Genomic DNA, 25,622 nt, shown 5'->3' with positions numbered 1-25,622 from the left:
AGCAGACAAAGCCTCAGTTACAGCAGAGGATATATGAGTAGTCATATCCTGCAAAGAAAAAACAACTTGAGACGAAACGCAGGGCACTGCATGTGAAGAGGATTGAGATTGGGATGATTGGGGAGAAAGCTGTGTTACAGCATGAACAGGAGGCTCCTGAACAACAGTCTCCCTGGAAAATGAAGGCTCTGTATCAAAAAGCCTATCCCTATACTGTACAGCAGAAAAAAGAAAAATAGCACTTACCTCCAGATTGCCAGGCAGCAAGGCAGCTCACCAGGCTTGAAAGGATTCCTTCCTATCATGGACCTGTAGGCAAAGGAAAAAAGACTCGATAAACCAACATAGTCTTTAACCAAAAAGGGCAGCATCACATCCTGTGAGGCGCAGAGGGGATTATACCCCCCAAGTTCCCAAAAGCTTAAAAGCCACCACAGCTCTACTGAAGAGACTGACGTGGAATACAGCTAAACACACAAGAAAAAAACAAAACAAACTTGCTCTGTTTAAAAAATTAAAATTTCTTGATTGAAGAATCAGACACCTAACTTTACCACCTCCATGCACTACAAGCAAAGAAAATGACTGGGGGTTGTGGGTAAGGGGAGTGGTATTTGGCTGTGGTGCTCTTTGTCTCCTCCTGCAGGCCAGGTGTGATAATCCCAATAGTAATTATGATGATCCGTGGACTCACCGTGTCATTAGAAAGAAAAGAACAGTCCTGAGAAAAAGGCCACAGCGGAAGAGCTCTGAAGAGTTCCAGAATATCTCTTGGCAACCTTGCCTTCTGGGGAAACTTTCTGAATCCTTCGATATCCCCTAAAAGTTGGTGTCCATAAAAATAATTTCACATGATGGAAGGAAGATCATTTCCAAACATACTGAATGGAAAATATCCACCAGTAAGGAGATTCTTTGACAGAAGAATCCAGATGGATTAACGGAGACAAGCTGGTGTGGTCTCCATTCCACTGCTTTAGTATGTATAGGTGAAGTGGATGCAAATTAAACCTTGCAAACGGAATAGCATCTGACGCTGCCACCATAACACCCACTACCTCCATGCACTGAGCCACAGGCACCTGGAATAGGGACAGCAAATTCCAACAGGCAGATTAAAGTTTGAACTTGGCTGATCGGTCTAAAAGTCACATGGAGACACAGTCTATGATAACTCCCAAAAAGAAACCCTATTATGTGATGTCAGCGAGCTCTTTTGCCATGACTGCAAAGAAATCTGAGAAGTTTCTTTGTATGAGCAGTCTCTAAAGGTGAAAAGGGAACTTGAAACTGAATATTATCCAAGTAGGGAGGTACAGCCATTCACAGAGCTCTTGGACAAAATCTGGGGAACTGTAGCAAGACCAAAGAAGAACTACAAACTGATAATGTCTGTCCAGGAATGCAAAATGAAGGAACCAGTGATGCTCCTTGTCATAAACTGATCTTGTAGAACTAAAGGGAGGATAGATCTGAGTTTCCATCTTGAAAATGGGGAATCCTCAAGAACTGATTTAAGGTTTCCAGATCCAGAATCGGTCTGAATGGTCCCTACTTCTTTGCAACTATATAGTGAAATAGAATCTCCTCCTGTATTCTGATACAGAAACAGGAACAATGACTTATGTCCCCTAGAACCTGAACAAATTGAAGGAATGCCACTCATTTCTCTAGTATCTTGAGGCATGTGTGAGGACTAGGTTTCCAGGTAGACTTGGAGGAATCTGATTGATAAGAGAAAGCAGATTCTGATTCCTGCATTGGCAAGTGGAGTGAAACTAGTTGCCTGATTTCCTCTTAGCTCTAGACTATTTATCTTGGGCCAAAAAGGCTCCCCTTGCCACCATCACATTGGAATGGATAGAATCCATGCCAGGATCAAACACGATCTTACCACTAAAAGACTAACATTAAAAGTCTTGAATTTGAAACCGTGTCAGCAGACCACAATTTCAACCATAGGGCCCTTGTAGTGAAAACAGCTAAAGCATCACGAAGAAAGATTTGTGCGGACTTTAAACAGAGAATGCATTTTTGAATATCATCTAAGGATGGTTCTTCTGAAATTAACACAGATAAAGAATCACACAAAGGAAATGCTGCTCCTGTAATACAAGCTACGCCCACAGCTGGTTGAAACAACAGACCACCCTTGCAGGAAAGTCGTCTGGGGGAATCTTTCTAGCTACCTATCCCTAGGCATTCTGAAAGTAGTGCTGTCTTCTAGAGGAATCATAGTTTGTCTAACCTAGAGAAAGTTAGAGTCTGGGACAAGAAACTATTTTTGAAATTTAGAAAAAAGAGTAAATGGAACTACAGGTTTGTCCCATGCCTTGGAAATGATCTCTGTGACTAAAACAAGAAAAACTTAAACTGACAGACTTGGATTTGAAAATAATATACAGTTGCTTTGCAGACTTACCCTCAATAAGCTTAGGTTCTTAAACCATTAAGGGAATACAAGTTAAAAAAAAAAGTTTACGTCATTCCCATGTTATTCTTTGTTTAAGCAATATCTAGGTAGGTAGAATTAACATGCCTTAAGCACTACATGAAGGGAACAGTGCTGCCATCTAGAGCGCTTGCTAAATGTATAACTCTGTTGCAAAGCTGCTGCCATATAGATAGTGCTTTAGACACATGCACACTCCTGAACCAATATTCCTGCTTTTCAACAAGAAAACAAAGACAAATTAATAGAAATACAATTTCAAAGATGTTTAAAATTGTATAATATATATCTGAATCATGAAAGAAAAATTTAAGTAAGGAACGTATGTAAACTAGCTTAAACTGAAAAGTAATCTCCTCAGCTTACCAACATGTTTATGCTTATTTAAAGCCGATTTTAAGTGAACCTTAAAGCCTGGGAAAAATCAGTAATGTCCCGCTACTTGGTATATACAGGACGACAAACTGGATTAACAGTAATAGAATTAGACAAGTAAGACAGTAAAAAAAGAATTTAGACAGGTGCTGCAACACTGAGCTGGAGGACAGATCGTAACCAATTTACTAAGTATACATGTGATAGGAAGGAAAATAAAAACAAAAATGTATGCTTACCTGATAAATTATTTTCTTCCGTGGCATGGAGAGTCCACAAATCCATTCAATTACCAGTGGCAATTCAACTCCTGGCCACCAGGAGGAGGCAAAGAACACCCCAGCAGAGCTGTCAAGTATCCCTCTCACTTCCCATAAACCCCCAGTCATTCAGTGAAAGGAATATGGAAAGAGAAGAGGACACAAGGGTAAAGAGGTGTCTGAGGTTTAAAAATAGACAAAAGCCGACATAAAATTAAATTAAGGGCGGGTTGTGGACTCTTCATGCCAGAAAAGAAAATAATTTATCAGGTAAGCACAAATTTCGTTTTCTTTCTGATGGCATCCATTCAATTACTAGTGGGAACCAATACCCAAGCTAGAGGACACAGAATGGAAGGGAGAACAAGACAGGCAGAAAGGCACCACCACTTGAAGAACTTTCCTCCCAAAAGAAGCCTTGGCTAAGGCAAAAATATCTAATTTGAAAAATTTGGAAAAAGTATGCAACGAGGACCAAGAGGCCGCAATGTAGATTTGTCCCACAGAATCCTCATGATTGAAGGTCCCAGAAGAGACAGCCCTAGTAGAATAAGCCATAATTCTCTCAGGAAGCTGTAGTCCAGCTGTCTCATAAACCAACCGAATAACACTTCTCAGCCAGAAAGAGTAGAAGAAGGGATCTTCAGGCCCTATGCTTACCAGAGAAAACAACGAAAAGGGCAGGAAATTGCCGCAAATCTCTATTTGCCTGTAAATAGAATTTCAGAGCACGCACAACATCCAGGTTATGCAACAGACGTACCTTCTGAGGAGGATTAGGACAGAACAAGGGAAGAAAAATTTCCCGATTGATATTGTGGTCCGACAGTACCATAGGAAGAAATCCCAAATTCTGACCCTTCAGGGAACTGACTGACAAGCCCTTCTCCAGGCCCTCCTGAAGAAAGCACAGAATACGGGGGGAACCCTCACCCGACTCCAAGAGAAGCCCCTAGATTTGCACCAATAAATGTATTCACGCCACACCTTATGGTAAATCTTGTGAGATACTAGCTTAAGAGCCTGAAGCATGTTATCAATAACCTTTTATGAAAAAACCCACGCCTAGACAACACTAGGCATTGAATCTCCAAGCAGTAAGTTTCAGAGAATCTAGGTTTGAATGAAGGAAGGTACCCTGAAGTTGAAGGTCCTTCCTCAGAGGCAATTTCCATGGGCAGAAAAGAAAACATCTTAATAAGGTCTCCAATTTCTGCGAAGTCTCACTGGAGCGATTAGAATCACCTGCTCCTGTTTGATACGGACTATTATCCAAGGAAGAAGGGCAAACGGGGGGAACAGATAATAGAACGAAGTCCCATGGCACTGCAAGGGTGTCGACCAGAGCCGTTTAAGGATCCCTTGATCTTGAACCGTCCTTTGGAAGCTTGGCGTTTAGACAAGACGCCATTAGATCCAACTCAGGAACTCCCCACCTGGGAGTTATCATTGAGAATACTTTCGGATGGAGGGCCCACTCCCTTGGGTGAAAAGTCTGCCTGCTCAGATAATCCGCTTCCCAGTTGTCCACCCCTGGGATGTGGATAGCAGAAAAGTGACAAATTGTGAGGCTCCAACCACTGAAGAATGTGAGGTGTCTCCTTCATAGCTAAAGAGCTCCGAGTTTTTACCTGGTGGTTGATACACAACACCAAAGTGGTGTTGTCTGATTGGAATCTAATAAATCGGACCAAACTTAATGGAGACCAAGCTATCAGACATTGTAGATAGCTCTCAACACTAGGATATTTATAAGGAGGACAGACTCCTCCTGAGACTAAAGTCCCTGAGCTATTTAAGGAACCCTAAATTGCTCCCCAGCCAGAAAGGCTGGCATACATGGTCACAATCTCCCAAGATGGTCTCAGGAAGCAAGTGCCCTGGGACAGAAGGTCCTAGGAGATCGGCCAGGACAGAGAGTCTCTTGTGTGGGTGTCTAGAACTATCCTCAGAGAGGTCCGAACGGTCTCCGGTCTATTGTCCGAGAATGCATAACTGTAGATGTCTCAGATAGAAGAGAGCAAAAACATAATTTATGTAAGAAATTACCTGATATTCATTTCTTTCATATTGGCAAGAGTCCATGAGCTAGTGATGTATGGGATATACAATCCTATCAGGAGGGGCAAAGTCTCCCAAACCTCAAACTGCCTATAAATACATCCCTCACCACACCCACAATTCAGTTTAACGAATAGCCAAGTAGCGGGGTGATAAAGAAAGGAGTAAAAAGCATTAACAAAGGAATTTGGAAATAATTGTGCTTTATACAAAAAATCATAATCACCATAAAAAGGGTGGGGCTCATGGACTCTTGCCAATAAGAAAGAAATGAATTTATCAGGTAAGTTCTTACATAAAAGTAAATGTATGCTTACCTGATAAATACATTTCTTCTACAATACAACGAGTCCACAAATTTCATCCTTACTTGTGGGATATTAACCTCCTGCTAACAGGAAGTGTCAAAGAGCACCACAGCAGGGCTGTATATATAGCTCCTCCCTTCCCTCCACCTCCAGTCATTCGACCGAAGTTAGGAAGAGAAAGGAAAAGCCAAAGGTGCAGAGGTGACTGAAGTTTATAAAAAATAACAATCTAAATCTGTCTGAAAAATGACAGGGAGGGCCGTGGACTTGTCGTATCGTAGAAAAAATTAATTTATCAGGTAAGCATAAATTTCTTCTACAAGATACGACGAGTCCACGGATTTCATCCTTACTTGTGGGATACAATATCAAAGCTACAGGACACAGATGAAACGGGAGGGACAAAACAGAGACCTAAACGGAAGGCACCACTGCTTGAAGAACCTTTCTCCAACATAGGTGTGTCCGGTCCACGGCGTCATCCTTACTTGTGGGATATTCTCTTCCCCAACAGGAAATGGCAAAGAGCCCAGCAAAGCTGGCCACATGATCCCTCCTAGGCTCCGCCTACCCCAGTCATTCTCTTTGCCGTTGTACAGGCAACATCTCCACGGAGATGGCTTAGAGTTTTTTAGTGTTTAACTGTAGTTTTTATTATTCAATCAAGAGTTTGTTATTTTAAAATAGTGCTGGTATGTACTATTTACTCTGAAACAGAAAAGAGATGAAGATTTCTGTTTGTATGAGGAAAATGATTTTAGCAACCGTTACTAAAATCCATGGCTTTTCCACACAGGACTGTTGAGAGGAATTAACTTCAGTTGGGGGAACAGTGAGCAGTCTTTTGCTGCTTGAGGTATGACACATTCTAACAAGACGATGTAATGCTGGAAGCTGTCATTTTCCCTATGGGATCCGGTAAGCCATTTTTATTCAGACAGTAAATAAGGGCTTCACAAGGGCTTATTAAGACTGTAGACATTTTCTGGGCTAAATCGATTCATATATTACACATATTTAGCCTTGAGGAATCATTTAATCTGGCTGTTTTAGACACCTTATTCTCTAGGGGCTTTCCCTAATCATAGGCAGAGCCTCATTTTCGCGCCGGTATTGCGCACTTGTTTTTGAGCAGCATGACATGCAGTCGCATGTGTGAGGAGCTCTGATACATAGAAAAGACTTTCTGAAGGCGTCATTTGGTATCGTATTCCCCTTTGGGCTTGGTTGGGTCTCAGCAAAGCAGATACCAGGGACTGTAAAGGGGTTAAAGTTAAAAACGGCTCCGGTTCCGTTATTTTAAGGGTTAAAGCTTCCAAATTTGGTGTGCAATACTTTTAAGGCTTTAAGACACTGTGGTGAAATTTTGGTGAATTTTGAACAATTCCTTCATACTTTTTCGCAATTGCAGTAATAAAGTGTGTTCAGTTTAAAATTTAAAGTGACAGTAACGGTTTTATTTTAAAACGTTTTTTGTACTTTGTTATCAAGTTTATGCCTGTTTAACATGTCTGAACTACCAGATAGACTGTGTTCTGAATGTGGGGAAGCCAAGGTTCCTTCTCATTTAAATAAATGTGATTTATGTGACACTGAAAATGATGCCCAAGATGATTCCTCAAGTGAGGGGAGTAAGCATGGTACTGCATCATTCCCTCCTTCGTCTACACGAGTCTTGCCTACTCAGGAGGCCCCTAGTACATCTAGCGCGCCAATACTCCTTACTATGCAACAATTAACGGCTGTAATGGATAATTCTATCAAAAACATTTTAGCCAAAATGCCCACTTATCAGCGTAAGCGCGACTGCTCTGTTTTAGATACTGAAGAGCATGAGGACGCTGATGATAATGGTTCTGAAATGCCCCTACACCAGTCTGAGGGGGCCAGGGAGGTTTTGTCTGAGGGAGAAATTTCAGATTCAGGGAAAATTTCTCAACAAGCTGAACCCGATGTGATTACATTTAAATTTAAGTTGGAACATCTCCGCGCTCTGCTTAAGGAGGTATTATCCACTCTGGATGATTGTGAGAATTTGATCATCCCAGAGAAACTATGTAAAATGGACAAGTTCCTAGATGTCCCGGGGCTCCCAGAAGCTTTTCCTATACCCAAGCGGGTGGCGGACATTGTAAATAAAGAATGGGAAAGGCCCGGTATACCTTTCGTCCCTCCCCCCATATTTAAAAAATTGTTTCCTATGGTCGACCCTAGAAAGGACTTATGGCAGACTGTCCCCAAGGTCGAGGGAGCGGTTTCTACTTTAAACAAACGCACCACTATACCCATAGAAGATAGTTGTGCTTTCAAAGATCCTATGGATAAAAAAATAGAAGGTTTGCTTAAAAAGATGTTTGTTCAGCAAGGTTACCTTCTACAACCAATTTCATGCATTGTCCCTGTCACTACAGCCGCGTGTTTCTGGTTCGATGAGCTAGTAAAGGCGATCGATAGTGATTCTCCTCCTTATGAGGAGATTATGGACAGAATCCGTGCTCTCAAATTGGCTAATTCTTTCACCCTAGACGCCACTTTGCAATTGGCTAGGTTAGCGGCGAAGAATTCTGGGTTTGCTATTGTGGCGCGTAGAGCGCTTTGGTTGAAATCTTGGTCAGCGGATGCGTCTTCCAAGAACAAACTCCTTAACATTCCTTTCAAGGGGAAAACGCTGTTTGGCCCTGACTTGAAAGAGATTATCTCTGATATCACTGGGGGTAAGGGCCACGCCCTTCCTCAGGATAGGTCTTTCAAGGCCAAAAATAAACCTAATTTTCGTCCCTTTCGTAGAAACGGACCAGCCCCAAGTGCTACGTCCTCTAAGCAAGAGGGTAATACTTCTCAAGCCAAGCCAGCCTGGAGACCAATGCAAGGCTGGAACAAGGGAAAGCAGACCAAGAAACCTGCCACTGCTACCAAGAAAGCATGAAATGTTGGCCCCCGATCCGGGACCGGATCTGGTGGGGGGCAGACTCTCTCTCTTCGCTCAGGCTTGGGCAAGAGATGTTCTGGATCCTTGGGCACTAGAAATAGTCTCCCAAGGTTATCTTCTGGAATTCAAGGGGCTTCCCCCAAGGGGGAGGTTCCACAGGTCTCAATTGTCTTCAGACCACATAAAGAGACAGGCATTCTTACATTGTGTAGAAGACCTGTTAAAAATGGGAGTGATTCATCCTGTTCCATTAGGAGAACAAGGGATGGGGTTCTACTCCAATCTGTTCATAGTTCACAAAAAAGAGGGAACGTTCAGACCAATCTTAGATCTCAAGATCTTAAACAAGTTTCTCAAGGTTCCATCGTTCAAAATGGAAACCATTCGAACAATTCTTCCTTCCATCCAGGAAGGTCAATTCATGACCACGGTGGATTTAAAGGATGCGTATCTACATATTCCTATCCACAAGGAACATCATCGGTTCCTAAGGTTCGCATTCCTGGACAAGCATTACCAGTTCGTGGCGCTTCCTTTCGGATTAGCCACTGCTCCAAGGATTTTCACAAAGGTACTAGGGTCCCTTCTAGCGGTGCTAAGACCAAGGGGCATTGCAGTAGTACCTTACTTGGATGACATTCTGATTCAAGCGTCGTCCCTTCCTCAAGCAAAGGCTCACACGGACATAGTCCTGGCCTTTCTCAGATCTCACGGATGGAAAGTGAACGTGGAAAAGAGTTCTCTATCTCCGTCGACGAGGGTTCCCTTCTTGGGAACAATAATAGACTCCTTAGAAATGAGGATTTTTCTGACAGAGGCCAGAAAAACAAAACTTCTAAACTCTTGTCAAACACTTCATTCCGTTCCTCTTCCCTCCATAGCGCAGTGCATGGAAGTAATAGGTTTGATGGTAGCGGCAATGGACATAGTTCCTTTTGCGCGCATTCATCTAAGACCATTACAACTGTGCATGCTCAGTCAGTGGAATGGGGACTATACAGACTTGTCTCCGAAGATACAAGTAAATCAGAGGACCAGAGACTCACTCCGTTGGTGGCTGTCCCTGGACAACCTGTCACAAGGGATGACCTTCCGCAGACCAGAGTGGGTCATTGTCACGACCGACGCCAGTCTGATGGGCTGGGGCGCGGTCTGGGGATCCCTGAAAGCTCAGGGTCTTTGGTCTCGGGAAGAATCTCTTCTACCGATAAATATTCTGGAACTGAGAGCGATATTCAATGCTCTCAAGGCTTGGCCTCAGCTAGCAAAGGCCAAGTTCATACGGTTTCAATCAGACAACATGACGACTGTTGCGTACATCAACCATCAGGGGGGAACAAGGAGTTCCCTGGCGATGGAAGAAGTGACCAAAATCATTCAATGGGCGGAGACTCACTCCTGCCACCTGTCTGCAATCCACATCCCAGGAGTGGAAAATTGGGAAGCGGATTTTCTGAGTCGTCAGACATTACAGCCGGGGGAGTGGGAACTCCATCCGGAAATCTTTGCCCAAATTACTCAACTGTGGGGCATTCCAGACATGGATCTGATGGCCTCTCGGCAGAACTTCAAGGTTCCTTGCTACGGGTCCAGATCCAGGGATCCCAAGGCGACTCTAGTAGATGCACTAGTAGCACCTTGGACCTTCAAACTAGCTTATGTATTCCCGCCGTTTCCTCTCATCCCCAGGCTGGTAGCCAGGATCAATCAGGAGAGGGCGTCGGTGATCTTGATAGCTCCTGCGTGGCCACGCAGGACTTGGTATGCAGATCTGGTGAATATGTCATCGGCTCCACCATGGAAGCTACCTTTGAGACGAGACCTTCTTGTTCAAGGTCCGTTCGAACATCCGAATCTGGTCTCACTCCAGCTGACTGCTTGGAGATTGAACGCTTGATCTTATCAAAACGAGGGTTCTCAGATTCTGTTATTGATACTCTTGTTCAGGCCAGAAAGCCTGTAACTAGAAAAATTTACCACAAAATATGGAAAAAATATATCTGTTGGTGTGAATCTAAAGGATTCCCTTGGGACAAGGTAAAGATTCCTAAGATTCTATCCTTTCTTCAAGAAGGATTGGAGAAAGGATTATCTGCAAGTTCCTTGAAGGGACAGATTTCTGCCTTGTCGGTGTTACTTCACAAAAAACTGGCAGCTGTGCCAGATGTTCAAGCCTTTGTTCAGGCTCTGGTTAGAATCAAGCCTGTTTACAAACCTTTGACTCCTCCTTGGAGTCTCAACTTAGTTCTTTCAGTTCTTCAGGGGGTTCCGTTTGAACCCTTACATTCCGTTGATATTAAGTTATTATCTTGGAAAGTTTTGTTTTTGGTTGCAATTTCTTCTGCTAGAAGAGTTTCAGAATTATCTGCTCTGCAGTGTTCTCCTCCTTATCTGGTGTTCCATGCAGATAAGGTGGTTTTACGTACTAAACCTGGTTTTCTTCCAAAAGTTGTTTCTAACAAAAACATTAACCAGGAGATAGTCGTGCCTTCTTTGTGTCCGAAACCAGTTTCGAAGAAGGAACGTTTGTTGCACAATTTGGATGTTGTTCGCGCTCTAAAATTCTATTTAGATGCTACAAAGGATTTTAGACAAACATCTTCCTTGTTTGTTGTTTATTCTGGTAAAAGGAGAGGTCAAAAAGCAACTTCTACCTCTCTCTCTTTTTGGATTAAAAGCATCATCAGATTGGCTTACGAGACTGTAAGCCTCCTGAAAGAATCACAGCTCATTCCACTAGGGCTGTGGCTTCCACATGGGCCTTCAAGAACGAGGCTTCTGTTGATCAGATATGTAGGGCAGCGACTTGGTCTTCACTGCACACTTTTACCAAATTTTACAAGTTTGATACTTTTGCTTCTTCTGAGGCTATTTTTGGGAGAAAGGTTTTGCAAGCCGTGGTGCCTTCCATTTAGGTGACCTGATTTGCTCCCTCCCTTCATCCGTGTCCTAAAGCTTTGGTATTGGTTCCCACAAGTAAGGATGACGCCGTGGACCGGACACACCTATGTTGGAGAAAACAGAATTTATGTTTACCTGATAAATTACTTTCTCCAACGGTGTGTCCGGTCCACGGCCCGCCCTGGTTTTTTAATCAGGTCTGATAATTTATTTTCTTTAACTACAGTCACCACGGTATCATATGGTTTCTCCTATGCAAATATTCCTCCTTAACGTCGGTCGAATGACTGGGGTAGGCGGAGCCTAGGAGGGATCATGTGGCCAGCTTTGCTGGGCTCTTTGCCATTTCCTGTTGGGGAAGAGAATATCCCACAAGTAAGGATGACGCCGTGGACCGGACACACCGTTGGAGAAAGTAATTTATCAGGTAAACATAAATTCTGTTTTCTCCCAAAAACAGCCTCAGAAGAAGCAAAAGTATCAAATTTGTAAAATTTAGAAAAAGTATGAAGAGACGACCAAGTCGCAGCCTTGCAAATCTGTTCAAAAGAAGCATAGTTTTTAAAAGCCCATGTGGAAGCCACAGCCCTAGTAGAATGATACATAATTCTTTCAGGAGGCTGCTGTCCAGCAGTTCATATGCCAGGCGGATGATACTCTTCAGTCAAAAAGAAAGATGTAGCCGTAGCTTTCTGACCCCTACACTTTCCAGAAAAAACAATGAATAATGAAGACGATTGAAGGTAATCCTTAGTTGCCTGCAAGTAAAACTTCAAGGCACAGACCACGTCCAAGTTATGCAACAGATGCTGCTTCTTAGAAGGATAAGGACACAAGGAAGGAACAGCAATTTCCTGATTAATATTCTTATTTGAAACAACCTTAGGAAGGAATCCAGGTTGGGTACGTAACACCACCTTATCAGAATAAAAGATAAGATAAGGCGAGTCCCATTGTAACGCTGAACGCTCAGAAACTCTACGAACAGAAGAAATAGCAACCAAAAACAAAACTTTCCAAGATAACAATTTAATATCTATGGAATGCATGGGTTCAAACTGAACCCCTTGAAGAACACTAAGGACTAAATTCAAACTCCAGGGTGGAGCAATTGGTCTAAAGACAGGCTTAATTCTGGATAGAGCCTGACAAAAAGACTGAACATCTGGAACATCTGCCAAACGATTGTGCAGCAAAATTGACAAAGCAGAAATCTGTCCCTTTAAGGAACTCGCCGATAACCCTTTCTCCAATCCTTCTTGGAGAAAAGACAGAATCCTGGGAATCCTAACTTTACTCCATGAGTAGCCATTGGATTCACACCAAAAAAGATATTTATGCCATATCTTATGATAGATCTTTCTAGTGACAGGCTTACGTGCCTGAATCAAAGTATCGATGACCGAATCAGAGAATCCCTGCTTAGATAAAATCAGGGTTCAATCTCCAAGCAGTCAGCTGCAGAGAATTTAGATATGGATGTCGGAAAGGTCCTTGAATGAGAAGGTCCTGTCTCAATGGAAGTTTCCACGGTGGCAGAGAGGAAATGTCCATTAGATCCGCATACCAAGTCCTGCGTGGCCACGCAGGCACGATCAGAATTACTGAAGCTCTCTCCTGTTTGATCCGAGCAATCACGCGGGGAAGGAGACGAAACGGTGGAAACACATAAGCTAGGCTGAATGACCAAGGCACTGCCAAGGCATCTATCAGTTCGGCCTGAGGATCCCTCGACCTGGATCCGTATCTTGGAAGCTTGGCATCCTGTCGAGATGCCATCAGATCTAATTCCGGTCTGCCCCATCGGAGAATCAGTGAGGCAAATACCTCCGGATGGAGTTCCCACTCCCCCGGGTGAAAAGAATCCGCTTTTTTCCCACTCCCCCGGGTGAAAAGAATCCGCTTCCCAGTTGTCTACTCCTGGGATGTAGATTGCTGACAGATAACAAGAGTGGGCCTCCGCCCATCAAATTATCTTGGATACTTCTGTCATCGCTAAGGAACTCCTCGTTCCCCCATGATGATTGATATAAGCCACAGTCGTGATTTTGTCCGACTGGAATCTGATGAATTTGGCCGAAGCCAACTGAGGCCATGCCTGAAGCGCATTGAATATTGCTCTCAACTCCAGAATATTGATTGGAAGTAGAGACTCTACCTGAGTCCATACACCCTGAGCCTTCAGGGAATTCCAGACTGCACCCCAGCCCAGAAGGCTGGCGTCCGTTGTCACTATCACCCATGAGGGTCTGCGGAAACACGTCCCCTGGAACAGATGATCCGGCGACAACCACCAAAGAAGAGAGTCTCTGGTCTCTTGATCCAGATTTATCAAAGGAGATAAATTTGCATAGTCCCCATTCCTCCACTGTCCAAGCATGCACAGCTGCAGTGGTCTGAGATGAAAACGAGCAAACGGAATGATGTCCATTGCCGCTACCATTAATCCAATTACCTCCATACACTGAGCCACTGATGGCCGAGGATTGGACTGAAGGGCTTGGCAAGTATTTAGAATTTTTTACTTTCTGACCTCCGTCAGAAATATTTTCATGTCTACAGAATCTATCAGAGTTCCCAAGAAGGGAACCATTGTCCGTGGAACTAGTGAACTCTTTTCTAGATTCACCTACCATCCGTGAGTTCTCAGAAAGGACAACACTGTGTTTGTATGAGATTTCGTCAGATGATAACTTGACACCTGAATCAAAATATCGTCCAGATAAGGCACCACTGCTATGCCCCGCGGCCTGAGAACCGCCAGAAGGGACCCTAGAACCTTTGTAAAGATCCTGGGTGCTGTGGCCAACCCGAACGGAAGAGCCACGAACTGAAAAGGTTTGTCCAGGAAGGCAAACCTTAGGAACTGATGATGATCCTTGTGGATAGGAATATGAAGGTATGCATCCTTCAAGTCCACGGTAGTCATATATTGACCCTCCTGGATCATTGGTAAAATTGTTCGGATGGTCTCCATCTTGAAGGATGGAACTCTGAGAAACTTGTTTAGACTCTTCATTTATTGATTCAAACAACTTTTAGAAGAATGTGTACTGCGCCTTTAAGAAATAAAAAGCGCAACAATTTTTTCTCAAACTGCCTAAAACGTTTAAAAAACGCTACACAATTAAATATAATAATTCAATTGGCCCAAATATTATTGCACCCTATAAATAAAAGGTGAATTTACCCTCTAAGAGACATTTTAATCAAAAAATATATCTTAACAGAAAAAAATGACCCCTGCACCTCGCCACAGCTCTGCTGTGGCACCTACCTACCCCCAGGGTACTGCAAAATGACTCAACAACGATCCGGTGAACAGAACTTTAGGCCCCACCGGAGCTAATGCCTGCTGCCTTCTCAGTCAGAGTAAACTGCGCGTCTGAGCGCGAGAAATAGGCCCCGCCCATCATTGACGTCGTCTTAACAGTTTGTTTAACCGCATGGGAAGTGGTTTGAAAAATAAAGCCATGTGGTCCCCTTAAAATCTCTTAACAAGAACTGCAGCCCTACTGACTTTGATTAAAATATAAAATGTCAAGCTGCCTCTCCCAGTGTCCAGCCCAAATACAGTGTCAAAGCAATATGTATACAACACAGGATTTTCAGTAACACCCTCAGTGATACAGGTCTACTGCTTACGCCTTCCCTTGCAGGGAAAAATGGCAGCCAGTTCTGATATACCAAGTCTCCTCAGAAATAAAAGACTGAACATACCTCAATGCTGCTTGTAGCATGACACCGTTCTCCACACTGAAGATTTCTCTTGCACTACCTTCAGAAGCTCTGTGGGAACCAAAATGGATCTTAGTTACATCTGCTAAGATCATCAACCTCAGGGCATAAATAATCTTCATTCCATATCTCCCTGAGGAAAATAGTACTCACCGGTACCATTTAAAATAAAAAACTTCTTGATTGAAGAATCTAAAACTAACACCTCACTTTACCTCTTCCTATTACTAACACAGGCAAAGAGAATGACTGGAGGTGGAGGGAAGGGAGGAGCTATACATGCACAGCTCTGCTGTGGTGCTCTTTGCCACTTCCTGTTAGCAGGAGGTTAATATCCCACAAGTAAGGATGAAATCCGTGGACTCGTCGTATCTTGTAGAAGAAATTATGTTTTCTTTCATGTAATTGGCAAGAGTCCATGAGCTAGTGACGTATGGGATAGTAATACCCAAGATGTGGAACTCCACAGAAGAGTCACTAGATAGGGCGGGATAAAATAATGGCCATTTTCCGCCGAAAAAAATAAATCCACAACCCAAAATATAAGTTTATTCTCATAATGAAAAGAAGAAAAAACTCAAACATAAGCAGAGGATTCAAACTGAAACAGCTGCCTGAAAAAACTTTTCTACCAAAAACTACTTCCGAAGAAGCAAATACATCAAAACGGTAGAATTTAGTAAATGTATGCAAAGAAGACCAAGTTGCTGCTTTGCAAATCTGATCAACCGAAGCTTCATTCTTAAAAGCCCACGAAGTGGAGACTTATCTAGCTGTAATTCTGAGGCGGGGCCTGACCCGACTCCAAATAAGCCTGATGAATCAAAAGCTTTAACCAAGATGCCAAGGAAATGGCAGAAGCCTTCTGACCTTTCCTAGAACGAGAAACAATAACAAATAGACTAGAAGTCTTCCTGAAATCTTCAGTAGCTTCAACATAATATTTCAAAGCTCTTACCACATTCAAAGAATGTAAGGATCTCTCCAAAAAATTCTTAGGATTTGGACACAAAGAAGGGACAACAATGTCTCTATTAATGTTGTTAGAATTCACAACCTTAGGTAGAAATTTAAATTAAGTCCGCAAAACTGCCTTATCCTGATGGAAAATCAGAAAAAAAGATTCAAAAGAAAGAGCAGATAATTCGGAAACTCTTCTAGCAGAAGAGATGGCCAAAAGGAACAACACTTTCCAAGAAAGTAGTTTAATGTCCAAAGAATGCATAGGAGCCTATTTATTAAGCTCCGAATGGAGCTTGATGCCCTGTGTTTCTGGCGAGCCTGCAGGCTCGCCAGAAACAGCAGTTATGAAGCAGCGGTCACAAAGACCACTGCTCCATAACCTGTCTGCCTGCTCTGAGCAGGCGGACAGACAACGCCGGAAATCAACCTGATCGAGTACGATTGGGTTGATTGACACCGCCCTGCTGGTGGCCTATTGGCTGCGAGTCTGCAGGGGGCGGCGTTGCACCAGCAGCTCTTGTGACAGACCTTGATAACTATGGGCCATAGGCTCAAACGGAGGAGTCTGTAAAGCCTTCAAAACCAAATTAAGACTCCAAGGAGGAGAGATTGATTTAATGACAGGCTTGATACGGACCAAAGCCTGTACAAAACAGTGAATATCAGGAAGATTAGCAATCTTTCTGTGAAATAAAACAGAAAAAGTAGAGATTTGTCCCTTCAAGGCACTTGCAGACAAACCCTTATCCAAACCATCCTGAAGAAACTGTAAAATTCTAGGAATTCTAAAAGAATGCCAGGAGAATTTATGAGAAGAACACCATGAAATATAAAAGTCTTCCAAACTCGATAATAAATCTTCCTAGAAACAGATTTACGAGCCTGTAACATAGTATTAATAACAGAGTCAAAGAAACCTCTATGACTAAGCACTAGGCGTTCAATTTCCATACCTTCAAATTTAATGATTTGAGATCCTGATGGAAAAACAGACCTTGAGACAGAAGGTCTGACCTTAATGGAAATGGCCAAGGTTGGCAACTGGACATCCAAACAAGATCCGCATACCAAAACCTGTGAGGCCATGCTGGAGCTACGAGCAACACAAACGATTGTTCCATGATGATTTTGGAGATCACTCTTGTAAGAAGAACTAGAGGCGGGAAAATATAAGCAGGTCGGTAACACCAAAGAACCGTTAACGCATCCACAGCTTCCGCCTGAGGATCCCTGGACAGGTACCTGGGTAGTTTCTGGTTTAGATGGGAAGCCATCAGATCTATTTCTGGAAGACCCCACATCTGAACAATATGAGAAAACACATCTGGATGGAGCGACCACTCCCCCGGATGTAAAATCTGAGATAATCCGCTTCCCAATTGTCTATACCTGGGATATGAACCACAGAAATTAGACAGGAGCTGGATTCCGCCCAAGCAAGTATCTGAGATACTTATTTCATAGCTAGGGGACTGTGAGTCCCACCCTGATGATTGACATATGCCACAGTTGTGATATTGTCTATTTGAAAACAAATTAACTGTTCTCTCTTCAACAGAGGCCAAACCTGAAGAGCCCTGAAAATAGCACAGAGTTCTAAAATATTGATTGGTAACCTCGCCTCTTGAGATTTCCAAACCCCTTGTGCTGTCAGAGATCCCCAGACTGCTCCCCAACCTGAAAGACTTGCATCTGTTGTGATCACAGTCCAGGTTGGACGAACAAAAGAGGCCCCTTGAACTATATAATGGTGATCTAACCACCAAGTCAGAGAGTCGAACATTGGGATTTAAGGATATTAATTGTGATATCTTTGTATAATCCCTGCACCATTGGTTCAGCATACAAAGCTGGAGAGGTCTCATATGAAAACGAGCAAAGGGGATCGTGTCCGATGCAGCAGTCATGAGCCCTAAAACTTCCATGCACATAGCTACTGAAGGGAATGATAGAGACTGAAGGTTCCGACAAGCTGAGACCAATTTAATCGTCTTTCGTCTGTTAGAGTCATGGACACTGAATCTATCTGGAAACCAAAGAAGGTGACCCTTGTCTGAGGAATCAAAGAACTCTTTGGTAAATTGGTCCTCCAACCATGTCTTTGAAGAAACAACACTAGTTGATTTGTGTGAGATTCTGCAGAATGTAAAGACTCAGCTAGTACCAAGATATCGTCCAAATAAGGAAACACCGCAATACCCCGTTCTCGGATTACAGATAGTAGGGTACCAAGAACCTTTGAAAATATTCTTGGAGCCGTCGCTAGGCCAAATGGAAGAGCGACAAATTGGCTCACATTGCAAAGCCGCTAATTCAGAGACTCTGCGTGCCGAAGCAATGTCCAGTAGAAAAAGAACCTTCCAAAACAAGTCAAGAGAATGCATAGGCTCGAACCGGGGCGCCTGCAAAACCTTCAGAACCAAATTCAAAACTCCAAGGAGGAGCAGAATGTCTAAACTCAGGCCTGATCCTGGACAGAGCCTAAACAAAAGACTGAATATCAGGAAGCTCAGTGAGCTTTATGTGTAACAGCACAGATAGAGATGAAATCTGTCCCCTTAAGGAACTGGCGGCAAGTCCCTTCTCCAGACCTTCCTGGAGGAAGGAAAGAATTCTGGATACCCTGACCTTATGCCATGAATATCCACAAGATTCACACCAGAGTAAGTAGGTCCTTCACACCTTATGATAGATGCAACGGGTGACCGGCTTTCTGGCTTGAATGAGAGTATCAATCACCCTCTCAGAAAATCCTCTTCTGGCTAAGACTAAGAGTTCAATCTCCATGCAGTCAGCCTCGAAGAATCTAGATTCTGATGCACAAAGGGGCCCTGTAGTAGCAGATCCCTGCGACAGGGCAACCTTCATGGAGGGGAGGATGTCATCCCCACTAGATCAGCAAACCACGTCCTCTGCGGCCACGACGGAACAATCAGAATAGTTGATGCTTGAACCTGTTTGATGCGTGCCACTACAAGAGGTAGAAGGGGTAACGGTGGAAATATGTACACTACGTTGAATCCCCAAGGCACTGTTAAGGCATCTATCAGTTCTTCCTGGGGATCCCTGGACCGCGACCTGTATCTGGGTAGCTTGAAGTTGAGTCTGGACGACATGAAATCTATCTCCGGAGTCCCCCAACTGTTGCAAATCTCTGCAAACACTTCGGGATGAAGAGACCATTCCCCCGGATGAATAGATTGTCTGCTGAGAAAGCCTGCTTCCCAGTTGTCCACACCAGAGATGTGGATCACTGACAGCGAGCATTCGTGGGCCTCTGCCCACTCCAGAAGCCGAGATGATTCCCTCATGGCTAGGGAGCTTCTCGTTCCCCCCCTGGTGGTTGATGTAAGCCACCGAGTTAACATTGTCCAAATGAAATCTGATGAACTTGGATGAACCCAGGAGAGGCCAAGCCTCCAGAGCATTGAAGATAGCACAAAGTTCCAGGATGTTGATTGGGAGAAGAGACACCATCCGATTCCAGCTGCCCTGTGCCTTCCTGGCACCCCAAACCGCTCCCCAACCTGAGAGACTTGCGTCCGTAGTCACAATCTCCGAAGATGGTCTGAGGAAGGATGTCCCCTGGGACAGCTGGTCTAGACGGAGCCACCAAGAGAGAAGGTCCCCACAATTCTAGCTGAGAATCTGGAGCCGGGAACAATACTGAGTACGCCAGGAAGGGGGAAAAAATCCTACGAGGCGAGAAAAACAAAGACCCACGGGCCTTCACAGATACTGAGGTACCTCCAAGTCAAGGAGAACATGCAACAACCCATCCGCCACCCTAGGTGAAAAGAAAAGGGAGCAAAGCAACGGTAACCACCCTACCAATATAGGCAAAACCTTTCGGCCAATAACGAAAGGTCTGAAACGACAACTGGAGTCTACATGGATGCACAGATGTCCCAGAAGACAAGTAGGGACCCGTCAGAGAAACCCCAAACTTAAGCCTCAGACAGACAGTAACCTCCCATGAGTCAGAAACCCCACCCTCAAAGGTACACGCGGGGGAACTAAACCCAATGGTTAAGCAGAACCGTCCATGCCTGTTCCAGGCAAGAGACGTGGTCCTAAGTCCGTAGACGTAGATTACCTAGCAACAGCCTCAAACCAAAGAGTTAGAAAAAACTCCTGACCAGTTGAAGAAATGGGCGACCAGTACCCTTAGATTGCAAGGCTATCCTCTGTAGAGAAGCCGCACGACCTGATTCACATGCTGGTGAAGAGGAAGGTAATTTCCCAGACCCTAGAAAGGAGAAAGTCTGTTACTAACCATGGACCTCCTACCCTCAAGCCCAAAAGGCTAGATCTGCATAAGGTCGAAGGATAGCACCCAAGAGTCTAAAGACCATGGTATGACAAGGGGCAGTTCTTAGATTGAGAAGACAGTCTCCAGAAATCCTTACCGGATTGGTCTCCCGAAATCCTGCAACAGGAACAACAATGGGAGCCTCGCAGCTCCTGGCAGAAAAGGCAGGGTGACCCCAGCACTCCACGTACTGGAGCAAATGAAATGCTGAGAAAAAAAAGGAAGGAGGACATGCTCCGCACTTCCAGAACAGATGATCCAACCCAAAACAGGAAGGAAAGAAAACTCTGCCACCGCAAAAGGAATGTGACTAGGCTACAAGACTCGACATCCAGAAGATACTGTAAGTGAAAGCATAAATTGTCCATCACCTGGAATACCAGACTACCAGAGGTTATTTACATCTCCAAACTCTACAGGAGTGGAAAACTACGGTTCTGAGTCCCCAGGGACCCTTAGAAACCCCAATGACGTCTTGAAAAAGTCGGTCACGTAACTCAAGCAAATTGTAGCACCTAGTATTCCATCCAAGTACTAACCAGGCCCAACCCTGTTTAGCTTCCGAGATCAGGCACATTCAGGGGGGAGTGGCCGTAGGCCTCTAAAAAGGCCAACTTATATCGGAACTTGCAACCTTCCTCTAGAAGCGTTGGATCTACGCACTAGGCCCCATACCATGTAGTAGGATCTGAGCCCAGAGTCCATATCAATAGGCCAAGTGATATTCAGAATCCGACAGGATAATCAGCACTACGAGAATGACATGAACCCAAGGAACAGCAGATCGCACCCAACCAGTACCTGCCTGGTACAAGGACACCCCAAAACTGTCTAAGGTCCAAGAAAAATCGATCAGAAGGTTCGATAATGTGAATTAAAACATAACTTCGTTCCTAACCGAAAGTGCGCAACTTCTGAGGAAGCGCCCATGCAACCACAAAATCGCAAGTATCGGTTCCAGAGAAAGAACGTTCCCAAAACAGAAATTATATCAGACGTGAGCTTATTAAAATCATATCAAATACATCCTATCCGTATCAAAATAAAAGCGGGTGAACACCCGAGGTGAATAGGTACGCCAACAGGACAAGCGGATCAGAGGCCCCATTCACCCAAGCTCAGAACTGGAACCAATAAATAAAAGAAAGAAAAACTGAGATGTCAAGGAGATTAGCTTCATCCCCAAACGTCTAACCCAGCTTGCCATCTGGCATCTAAGGCCACGGATTCCTCGGCCCACTAGGACTGGAATCCTCTAGCACCACCAAAACATACCTTAGTAGAACACGAAGATCTGCCAGCCTATAATGGAAGGCGTAATTATCCCTCGCCGGATCAATAAACAACCCCGCCCAAGGTTTGGGCCCCTGAAGTCTCAGAGGCCGATGCTTCCCCAGAAGGCCGAACTGAATCAGGCAATCCCACACCCGACGGGCCCTGGTTGACAGAACACGGACAGTACCTTAAAAATATTTCACTTGGGAGATATAAGTGAGCCAGCGCCATAGGGATACCTGCTTGTGTAGCAAAGGAAGGTTCTGGGGCATGCGCCTCACCGGACAACGAATCCTCAGGGAGGTGGATGGCTCAACGCACTAAGGTCCCTGAGTCAGGAGAAGAGAGTACTCTAGAACGGCAATCGGAACATAACTGATGGGCATTGATAACCCGGGCCATTTCATATTCATCACAAGAAGCATTATCCGCATCAGAGACATCCGTGTCTAAAAAATCAGAATCCTCCATAATCTTGGGATTACAAAAATGACAAAACACTAACTGGCACCCTTTTTACACACCCAATGGCTGGGGCACTCACCACCTCCTGTGAACCAGACAACCAACGAGCAGACTCTCTCTGTCGCCACACAGTCAGCATACGGAAGTGGAAAACAATGCAACCGGTCACGAGGTGAACCGTGCCAGTCACAAAAAGAGCGTGCAAATCGATTGCGTCAATTGATAAGGCCATTATGTTCCGAAAAGCCATGAGCCAAAGTATTACTACACATTAGTAGAAAGAACCACATAACAAACATGATTAAAGTCCCCCCTGTTCAATAACCCCCTTCAGGAGTTATTAACCCATGATTCCTATTTTAAGATAAAAAGAGTCCCACTGGAACCCTACCTTCTCGTTAACATTACATTCCCATAATGAAATAAAATGAAACAATCTTACCGGAATCTGCGCCGTGGAACAGGAACACGGCCCTTCAAGTGTGACAGATAGTAGCCTCGCTTCTGACATGGACTTGAGTGAATAAAGGCAGGCAGCAAAAGTCGTCAACGCTGATTGCCAAGGAGCTGTTAATATGAATAAAGATGGTTTCGCAGAAAGACTCTCCCTGAAGCTCCGGACTCTAACCTTTATCCATGCTCTCACTGAGGGGCTGACAGGATTATTTAAAACTCCAGTCCCATTTCGAAGTGTACTACCCACCATAAGAGACTCTCAAACTTCTGACACTTCTCTGCCAACCTCCTGTGACAAAAGGCAAAGAATGACTGGGGGATGAGGGAAGTGGGGGAGGTATTTGAAGCCTTTGGCTGGGGTGTCTTTGCCTCCTCCTGGTGGCCAAGTTCAGAATTCCCAAAAGTAATGAATGCAGCTGTGGACTCTTCCCATTTAAGAAGAAAAAGAAAAGCAGAGTAACTAACCCTAGTTTTCTATATAGGAGTAGCATAAATGTTAGAAGGTAAGCAAGGGCTGCCATCTTCTAACTGCTAAGTAAATGGTGGCTCATTTACTTTTACTAAAGAGAATTACATGGACACAGCATAGCCCCAATCCTTGCTTGCAGGGAAAAGTACCCATTAAAGGATTAATATCTTCAGACACCATCTTCGCAAATCCAACCTGATGTATAAGGCAAAGAATGACTGGGGGCTTATGGGAAGTGGGAGTGATACTTGACAGTTCTGCTGGGGTGTTCTTTGCCTCCTACTGGTGGCTAGGATTCCCATTAGTAATTGAATGGATTTGTGGACTCTCCATGCCATTGGAAAGAAATCTGTGGGTCTACTCTACATTGGGTCCAATCCAGCAGAGGCAGTCCAGTCTGATCCATACGAGTTACACAGAGCAAAAGACAGAGAGTCCCCCAATGAACTCAGTATAAAAAACCTGTAAGTCACCTGCAATACTAAAGGTGTACAAAACCCACGCTGTACAGTAAACTCACAGGTCCAGGATTTCCCGAGGTCCGGCGTGTCAGAAGTGTACACCAAAATTACTCCCAAAGACTCGGAGTGCTATAAAAGTGCAGATCAAGCCCCTCAAATGAATCCACACAACAAAAGAATGACATTACAAGGTGTGCTTAAAATTTTTAAAATCCGTACAGACACAGCGTCCTGAGATCAAGGTACATCTAGAGGCCTGTATATGTACACGTTTTTAAATTGACAGTGATAAATATGTTTTGTTTTTATTTTTAAGCACACCTTGTTAGTGTCATTCTTTTGTTGTGTGGATTCATTTGAGGGGCTTGATCTGCACTTTTATAGCACTCCGAGTCTTTGGGAGTAATTTTGGTGTACACTTCTGGCACGCCGGACCTCGGGAAATCCTGGACCTGTTGGCGCGTTGATCCCGGCTGTATAGTCTTTGTGTACAACAGCAATAATTTAATAATAAGCAGACAAACTAAGCCTAACCTGTCTTCCCCTAGTTACTTAATGTGCAGATTAAGTAAAAAGGGACCTGTCAGTAATGTATTAATCAAATGGACTCCAAAAATGATTGAATCTGCTATTATTCACATATGCATATGGCTAACAGAGACCCCTGCTCCTGGTATAGGGTCTTAGCCTCTCAGGTACCGGAACAGACACTGTGAAGAGCAAGCCTCCTAATGCACTCTAATGCCAAACTAAGCTGATAGCAAGAGGTGAAGAGTGTGCCAAAAATGCAGAGCGGGAAGACCGTTACCCCCTCCCGAAGAGATGCTGGAGAACCTTTGTGCACAAACCGCTGAAGCTGTAATAATGCAGTTCTTAAGCCTGTGCTCAAATTACAGAATGCTGTGGGGCAATGTGCTGTAGCCATAATTATGTGGGATAATACTGTCCAGTTAGTCCCATATTGTGAACTGGCTAAAGTATACTTCAAAAGTGTAGCTGTTGGCAGCCAATGAGCAGGTACTTACTCAGCAAATGTCCCCTCTACTGCTCTTAGAAACAGCAAGAAGAATCTTTAAGTCCTGCAGTGCCAAACTTTACTGATGCTACTAATACCCCTTCTGCAGCAGGATCACTCTTATTGTAAGCTGGTGCACTCTCTGATAGCACAATTCAGCTTCTCCCAAAGCGGTAAAAATGTCTGTGTGAAAAATCCTGTGATGCTGTTTAGAAATAGAAAACTGGCCTAAAAATTGGGTAATGGCTCCCTCTAGTGGCTGAAAGCAGCCGGTGCGCTCTGCAAGAAAAATGATGCTTACCTGATCATTTTCTTTTCTTCAGATGGAAAGAGTCCACAGCTGCATTCATTACTTTTGGGAATTCAGAACATGGCCACCAGGAGGAGGCAAAGACACCACAGCCAAAGGCTTAAATACCTCCCCCACTTCCCTCATCCCCCAGTCATTCTGCCAAGGTAACAAGGAACAGTAGAAGAAATATCAGGGTGAAAAGGTGCCAGAAGAACAAAAATAACAAAAATATGGGCGGGGAGCTGTGGACTCTTTCAATCTGAAGAAAAGAAAATTATCAGGAAGGCATAATTTAAGTTTTTCTTCATAAATGGAAAGAGCCCACAGCTGCATTCATTACTTTTGGGAAAACAATACTCAACAAAGTCCAGAAAAATCGGGGGGGGGGGGGGGGGTTACAAGAGGCACCAGGCCTGAAAACCCCTACCCAACAACATGCCGCTGAGAACATCCCGCCGAGAACAATTTTGGAAAGGGAAAGGGAACAAGCTACCGTATTGTTCCACAAAGAAGAAAAAGGCACAGAGAAAACATGTTCTTGTAAAGCGCGGCTAATCCCTCTTAAGGGACTCAAGGCGCTGCTCATCTTATCAACCTCAAAAGGAGTAAGGCTGAGTAGACCTCGCCAGGAATCGAACTTGCAACCCTCGGTTTGCTACAGCGCAGAGTAGCTACAGTGCATTTGTATGCTGAGCTAGCTGTCCAGCTAGCATAAGAAACTTCAGACCAACAGAGACCCAACAGTCTCATAGAAACAGGGGGAGGCAACGCCCAGACCCTAGAAATACAGAAACCACGGGATAAGGCCGGGAGTCTGAAACAGAGAGGATCTTCCCCTAACACAGTGCAACTGCACTCTAAAAAGCAACTGAAGACGAAGATCCCCAAGT

Source organism: Bombina bombina, chromosome 4 (assembly GCF_027579735.1).
Source record: "Bombina bombina isolate aBomBom1 chromosome 4, aBomBom1.pri, whole genome shotgun sequence".
Classification (NCBI taxonomy): Eukaryota; Metazoa; Chordata; class Amphibia; order Anura; family Bombinatoridae; genus Bombina; species Bombina bombina.
Note: the sequence above shows the minus strand (reverse complement) of the source record.